This window comes from Cinclus cinclus, chromosome 15 (genome assembly GCF_963662255.1).
Source record: "Cinclus cinclus chromosome 15, bCinCin1.1, whole genome shotgun sequence".
Lineage (NCBI taxonomy): Eukaryota > Metazoa > Chordata > Aves > Passeriformes > Cinclidae > Cinclus > Cinclus cinclus.
In genome coordinates, this window is record NC_085060.1 from 19,625,581 (window position 1) to 19,633,810 (window position 8,230).

Genomic DNA, 8,230 nt, shown 5'->3' on the forward strand with positions numbered 1-8,230 from the left:
AGAATCACATCTGTGGCTCTTCACTCATCCCCTTTCAGCCTTTGCTGTCATTTTTCCTCTCTCCTCGTTGATCTTTGGATCCCTTGGGGGGCTTGTGCTCCAGCCTCTGGATAACTAGGATCCCATTGGGGTCACACACAGCCCCAAGGTGAGCAAGAGAAAGTGGCACTGTTGTCAGTGGCAGGAGATAAGCCAGGGAGGGTAAACAGCCACAGGTATGAGGGGCAGACAAGGAACACTGCTCTGACCTGAGAGCTTAGGAGGGGAAATCCTCAGCCCCTACCTGGGGCTAAATAACCAGCCCCAGGAAGAAGGCAGCACCAGGAGTAGCAGGAATCTGTGCTCAGGTGGAAATTCACATACAACCATCTCAGTCTGGGAACCCAACCAAGACACTGCATTCATGGTCAGAGGCAGCAAAATCAATCTTGAATCTCTTGAAAAGTAATGCAAAGGCCGAGAAGTGCTGCCCTCCATGGATGTATAGACACTGCAGTGGTGTCACACAGGCCTTTTACCTCAGAGCTCTAAGCCAGGGTGCTCTGATGCTGGCATCACATGGAGCCTTTTCCCTTCAATGCTTTCACTCCTGTCTCAGCTGTGATAAGGATGGGTGGGAATGCTCAGCCTAGCTCCAGCCCCAGCTTGCTCCTTGGCCAGGCTGAATACCCACATCCTTGGGGCATCATCTTGGTAACAAATCCCCCATAAAATCCCTGAGAACCTGTGAGAGGAACAACAGAGACCAGAGAACAACTCTGCCATCTACTGATTCCTCCAGCTCCTGTCCCTGCCCGATCCATACCTCCATCCCTGCCTCACACAGCCACCTGGAAAAGTGTGGCTAAAAATGAAGGGTTTCCATGCCAGAATGTGACGCAACAGAGGCCAGAGATGCCCTGCATTCAAGCACACATCCTGCTTCACCTGCTTGGTGGCCCAGGGAGGAGTCACCGTTCAGGCTGCAGAGCAAAGGGCTTTGTGGGGAAAAAAGCAAAGTAAAGCTGCAAAGGCTGCTGCTGACATAACATTCTTTGTGCTCAAGCCAGAGACAAGACTTCTTTAAAGAAAAGAGGAAGACCAGTTTCCATAAAGCACTGATGTTTTAGGAATTCCTCTGTCTGAAGAGACCTCAGGTGCAGGTTTCCTTTGCAAGGAAGCAGCACCTCATGATTGCTGAGTGTCTTGTCAAGGTTCACAGTGGCTCTCCCCACAGTCCATGGGAGCAGGGCTGGCTCAGTGTGTGCTCAGCCCAAACACTGGCAGCCACAGCAGGGAAGAGTTCTTGCACTGGCAGCCCTGACACCATGACCAGAGGGGGTGCAAAGCCTGCATTTGGAATGAGCACTGACCTCGTTCAGCTGGTTCTGCTGATGGCCAAAGGAGCATAGACAACTCCTCTTTTGCACAAACTCCTGGCTGTGGGCTGAGTATGGATATTTGAGCAGCACAGCCAACCATCAGAGCTGTCAGAGGTGGCTCCAGCCTGGGTGGATCACAGCCAGCAAGGCTCTGACAGGCAAGCAGGGCATCTCCAGGAGGATGCTGCAGCCTCAGCTCCTGCATCCTGCTGGTGCTGGGAGCAAAGCCACTACAGTTTCTGGGTACCAGAGGCTCTTACTGGGAGACACTGGGTGCTTCTCTGAGCTCACTGTCTATTTATGGAGGCTGAGAGACCTCAGCTCATCTCACATTTACCACAGGGGCCAGAGGTGCCTCCAGGTAGCATCCGCAGAGCAGCAGCCCAAGAAGGATCCCCATGCTCAGCCCCTCTCTCACCATACTCAGACTGTGATGGGCTGGTGGCTGAAAGCCCCTGAATGTGTCAGCTGCTTCATCATTGCCAGAATTTTCCAATAAGATGTGAAAAATTTTGTAGAAAAAACAGAGAAACATGGCTTGTTCAAGCGCTCTGTTTCAGGAGATGATGGGGCTAAAAAACCCCAAAACAGAGATGATTATCAACATGCAGGTCCCCCAGGATGAAGTCCCACCAGAGGAATAAGTTTCTCATGGAGAGGATTCCTGCAAACATAACTCATGCATAATAAATCAGACACAGAGCTATGTGCCTCATGGGTGGGTGCTACTTACAGGTCCAGATCACCACATCAAATTGCAGCGCCATGGGATTTCAGTTTCTTTACTGGTGCCCAGGCTCATCCAGAGTCCCTGACAGCACATACCCACACCCCCTTGGAACAGCTATGCCCTTTGGCTGATGAAACCCAGCCTGGGGACACACAGATGCTTTTCAGGACACACGTTTTCTTTCCAGAGCAGCTCCCTAATAAGCCCAAGCTATTGGACATATCTTTTCTCAATCACTCAAAAGAGTCACCAAACCTCAGCAGCTATAATTCTCTTTTAGCAGAAAAGTAACTTTTATTTCAAAGTGGAAAATTTTTTGTCCTAAACCCCCCTGCACTACTGGAGGGAAGTATTTCACAAATGTGATGTAGTCAGAGGCTTGAATGTTGGAATGGCCACTTGCTGTAAAACACAGTGAAAGGAAAACCCCAAACACCTTGTTCAATGAAAAGACAACTGGCACTAAGCCTAAGGACAGAGGAAAAACGACCATTTCTCCCCAGTGTTCAGGGAGGGGATGATGAACATGCAACAATCACCATTTTGCTGAGCCACAAGAAAACCTACCCACGTAAGTATTGTGTTGTCATCTCCATGACAGTAACTGGGGGAAACACACCGGAAACCAGGTTCAGTGGTTGGACAGAAGGGAAAGCAAACGTAGAGCACATCCCAATCTATTCCCTCAGCATCAGCCTCCTTACATCCTCTTGCAGGCCATGAACCAGCCAGGATGTGGATCCTGTTTGCCTTTGAGATCTGGGCATATAGATGGACAGATCTGGAAGGCAAGACACTTACTTTCTCTTGCTGCCTGTGTCTGGCTGCTTATGATACCTTAGATAAGTCACCTGGTTTCACCAGTGATGAAACTGAGATGAGGCATCTCTGTTGCTGGGTAAAGATCCAGAGATATAAACAGCCAAACAGATTCAGCATATTTAGAAAATAATTACTATGCCAGTTCTAATCTGCAGAGCAATATAATTTCAGAGTGTATTGTATCTCAAAGTGAGCCTGCAGGATAAGCAAAATCTTTTTTCCCCCACCAGGCTGAGTCTGTTTTGGACATGATGGTAATTACAGAGTCATATCCAAGCCCTTATGTCAAAATCTTTTCATCTTGCCTTCCTTCCCTGTCTCGTTGAGCGTCTGGGTGGGCATCTGGTAGCAAGGTCAACCCACCACAAAATCTCAGCTCTCCCATGAACTACCCTTGAGTTCCTAATCTGCAATGCAGCTCCTGAGGAACATCACTGTCCTTCCTAGTTTCCTCACCCAGGAATTCACCCTAATTTTCCAAGAACTGAGCTGAATTGCCATAGCTACTAATGATGTAGTGCAATGTTGAGTCTTAGTGCTGCCACAAGCACACAGCTGTGAAGCCTCTTGCACTGACACACGGTGCAGACAGAGCCTCTAAGTCACAGCCTGGGTTTGGTGCAGAAAGCCAAACTTACCCCAAATTCCCTTCATAACAGCAGAGCATGCAGTCTCTGGAGTGGTTGTTGGGGTCTTTGAAAAGAGGACTCAAGTGGGGTTTTTTTAAGTTTTGCAGGGCAATAAAAATCAATGGAACCGAAAGTAGGTTCACACCACAGTGCCCACCCATGCAAAAGTATCATGAACCACAAAACCAGTTAATTACACAATCTCCTTCTAATGCTTACCAGGTTCATTTCCTGAGCACTGGCTGCTGTTAAAGCAGCCTCAGAAGACATTAGGTAGGAAGGACCTATTGGGCTGCAATAGCCAGAAAATCCATTGAGCATGTCCTAGAGGTTAGAAGCACATGATTCAGGTCTCTGAGAATGAGATCCAGTGTTGGGGGTTGGTTCTCTCCCTTTTCCCTCTGTGGAATTTTCCCCATTGTCATGCTAAGATACCTGTTGACTGGGCCCTGGTGACAAGGGAGAGGAGAGAGAAGAGGGAAACCCCGCGAGATTCAAACAGCCAGAAGAGGAAGCGGAAAGCTGGGCCTCGGCCCATTTCCCCCTGCAGAGTTCGGATGAGAAGGACGATCGCCGCCTCTCCTCCATCTCCACCATCCCAGCGTCGGGAAACCACTATTGGACCCTGCCTGGCTGTCTTCTCGTTGTGAACTACCACCATCCAGCACTCTGCTGAGCACTGGAACCCACACTGTGAGTGGAGAGCTCTCTCCATCTCTCTCCCCCTGGGACAGCGCTGCCATCACCCCCAGCCCTCCTGCAGCTCTGCTGGACCCGCCCGCCCCCAGCACCGGGAACTGCAGCTCAGGGAAAAGGTGCCTGCAGCCAAAAAACACTGGGACTGAGTAACTTCTGTTTGTGGGTAATTTCATAGCTGTTGTTGTTCTTGTTTGTCTTGTTAGATATACTAGTAAGGAACTGTTATTCCTACCTCCATATCTTTGCCTGAGAGCTCTCTTAATTCCAAAATTATAATAATCGGAAGAATCACTTTTTTTTTTCAGTCCAAAGGGAAGCTTCTGCTTTCCTTAGCAAACACCTGTCTTTCAAACAATCCTGAAAATGTTTTGTACAAACTCAGAGCTCTCACATAACCTTCCTCCACATACCTGAGATCACAGGGAAAAGATGTAAAGCAAGATTTCCACCCCGTGTGTTGAGGATGGACAGGCATTTCCCAGGAGAATAGAGCCTAAGGTTCAAGGTGCCTGGAAAGAACTATATGGAAAGGCCGTATTTGATCAACAACAGGCAAGGGGTATCTCTAAGACAAACTATGTCCTCTTAGCCCACTTCAGGAGCATCATAGGATGGGGCAACTTTCTGCTCCATCCCAGAATGAGGAGGAAATTTCTTCCCTAACAGGTGCCACCACAACCCTTTGCAGTGTGGTGGCTCCTGCTAGCTGTACTTCCCCAGTTAGGAGGCGATACTCATCCTCTGACCCTGCCACTCACACACCAGCAGCAGCCAAGCACAACACAGAAGCCCAGCAATCCCTGGAGTGTTACAGCAGAATGAATGATCACAGACAGCACAATCACCAATACTATTATTTTTCCAAAGAGATCAGATAGGAACACATTAAATTTTTTGAAGACAGATTTAGGGAGGTCCAAGCTCTGAAAACAAACAAAAAATAATGGATCACATTTATCCCTGGATATTCAGTTACACAGCAGCACTGAGCATTCAGAAAAAATGCAAGACCAGACTAATCTCCTAAATGGGCAATAGCAGTATCTTCTTTCATAAAATAAAGACTACAGGCTCTCAGTATTTTTCGTGTATGCTAGAGGAATGAAATACAGCTACTTGATTTTAGAGCCACTAAGGAATTAGACTGATGTGAGTGAAGCCATTGCTTCCAAAGGGCTCTTAGAGAAGTCCAGAAACAAACTAGATGTGAATGCAGGTTTGTAAGAAAGATTCTTAGTTTTACATCCAACCACATTTGATCAGTGCAAACCCAAAAGCTGGTTATTACCTGAATAATTTATCCAAACCTACTTTTGAATAATCATAAATCAAACTCAGCCGAGACAGCCTCAAGGACATGCATTAAGAGCCAATGTAACAGCTTAAAAAATCCTGCAAATGCTTAGAATGATTTGACTCATTTAATTGCTTAAGTCAAGCCAAAATCCAATTTAACAACACCCTTCTATACAAAGAATATATTACAAATAATACATCAACAAAAATACATGTTTAACACAAAGAAGGAAAACTGGTTCTGTGTCAGATGCTCGTTTACATATGTATTAATTACACATTTCTCTTCCTCCTTTCAAGGTTGCTAAAAAGAGGAACACAATCCCAGAGCTGCACAAACTGAGCCAGAGAGACTAGAGACACTAATTTCTTCATTTGGTCGTGCCTACAGAGATTTGCAACATTCCTGCTCTTATTGACAAACGAAGTCAGAGGCATGGGCAGGACTGCCACAGCTGCAGCTCCTGCTGCTCCACTGCACCTGCAGGAGCCTGTGTCTGCCTTCATAAGCATGAAAGGCAGAATTGTGCCAGGAAATCCTGGGCTTTTCAGTCTGCATTAAAACAGACTTTTGTGTCTGCTGCAGATGTGTGTATGGGACACCAGGGGGTGGATTTACACACGGATATAAATCTGGCTCTTGCGCTCTCCAATGCACAAAACCACAGAAAGCATTTTTTCCCAGGCAAGGAGGAGAAAAAGACAAGGCTCTTATTTCCCTGCAACCCCTTCCTTCCCAAGCTTCTCTATAGAGACAGGCAGCCGTTCTCATTAGTCACACGGTTGTTTTGTTCCCTGCAGCCTGTCAGTGTGGGAAAACTGCCTGGAATCAGAGCAGCCTGGCAGTCTGCTGCACTATCAGCACCCTGCAGAATGATTCCAGAGCTGCTTCCCAAACTGTAATTTCTCAACAGTATTTTCAGGCTGTTTTCCTGTGAAGCAAGAAAACAAATAAACAAACAAACAAACAAACGAGACTGCTTTTTGGGATACCTCTACACAGCCTGTGGGCAGACAACAGGTTTCTGTGCAGGCAGGGCACTTCTTGTTTGTGCCTGTGCCAGGAGGATGCTGCCCAGGATGCCTTGCAGGATCAGACACATCCCTGACTTGCTGACTGCCCATGTCTGTGAGCTGCACTGTGACTTTGCCTCCTGATCTTCCACATTGTCCCAATATCCCAAGGGTGTTCATGCAAGATGAGCTCCAAAACAGCATGTCTGGAATGGCAGACCTAGAAGCCTCCTCATTAGACACATCCTCCAGCCCTGTCCTGACTCATGCACCATCAGCAGTTCAGCCCTGGCCTGGGGGGAAGGAGCCCCACTGACCAACTCTGTTCAATGCACCACCTTAGAGGTGATACATGGGGAATTTATGCCTTAAATTCACCCAATAAACCGAATTCTCTGTAATAAATTTTTTGCAGGAAACAGTGGCACAACCATTATCCTGGTCCAACAGATTTGAACAAACCCAGATAAACAGTTCCAATCATCCAGGACAGGTGTTGGGCAAGCATTTCACATGCTGTTTGCAAATGTAGATGTCAGCAAGAGAGTGCTTAAATCCTGCATGAAGCACAGTGGAAACAGGCCCAGCTTCTGCTGCTCCCGCTCTTTTATACTCAAGAGTAAATCACCCACCTTCGTGCTAGGTAGCAAACTTGGTTTGCTGTGCTATAAGTGGCACAGTCCTTAATGCTGTCTCTTCATCATTTGCAAGCAAAATAGTGCCTGACTTCTTTGCACACTTACAGTCAGCAGTCATTTCCAAGTGCAACCTTGGAAAGGAGGGAAAAAAGTGTTTTCATTCTAATATTTTCTTAAAATGCAGTACAAATCCACCACCACCAAACAACATAGGGTAGAACAGTGATAGTACCACGTGCCTCAAATGTCTTGGTTAGATGACAGCTTGACTAAAGCCAGTAAGTTTTCCTTAGAATCTACTCAGTCTACCTTAGAAAAGAAAAAGCAAACAACTTCATTCTTCAAAAAGTCCATCTGGAGGACTTTCCTCATTGCCCATCCTTTAATTAGCTGATGTGTTTTCCCCTGGTGTGGGTTGAGCACAGCACCCAGACTGCGCACATTGCTCTTTGGCTGGGAAGCTGCACATAGCAACTTCTCTTGTGTATCATTTATCCAGCACATGCTTGAGACTTGATGATGTTTGGGGAGCTCACATGGAGCGTGGGTGTCTCTGCACTGCTCTCCAAGCTCAGGGTGACAATGTCCAACAGACACCTGGCACTGGATTATTTTAGGCTGTGCTCAGTCACCAGAGATGCCTTTTGGGTGTTCAGTACATTCAGTTTCCTTCTATCCACTCCATTTGTTTTTCTGTTTGGCAGAGGGATCTATCTAAAGCGACACCGCACTCTGGGAAAACACAGTATTTGGAGCTAAGTAATTGCTTTATAATTCTGAGCATGGAAACTTTTTGTGTGGGAAAGAGCTGTTATTTTATTCCTATCTCAGCTAGAAAGGTCATAGGTAGGAGCTGTAATACTGTTGCATTCCAGAATGAAATGCTGCTTGATAATATTTTTATAAGCCCATGCTGATTCCAGCATTGGGCTTTTGGAGAAAGATAGGTGGGGAAAACACAAACATCTCTGGTCAGACACAAATCGAGAGCTTCCAAATCCTGAGCTGGGGCAATGGAAGGAGATGGAGTACAGAGGTGAG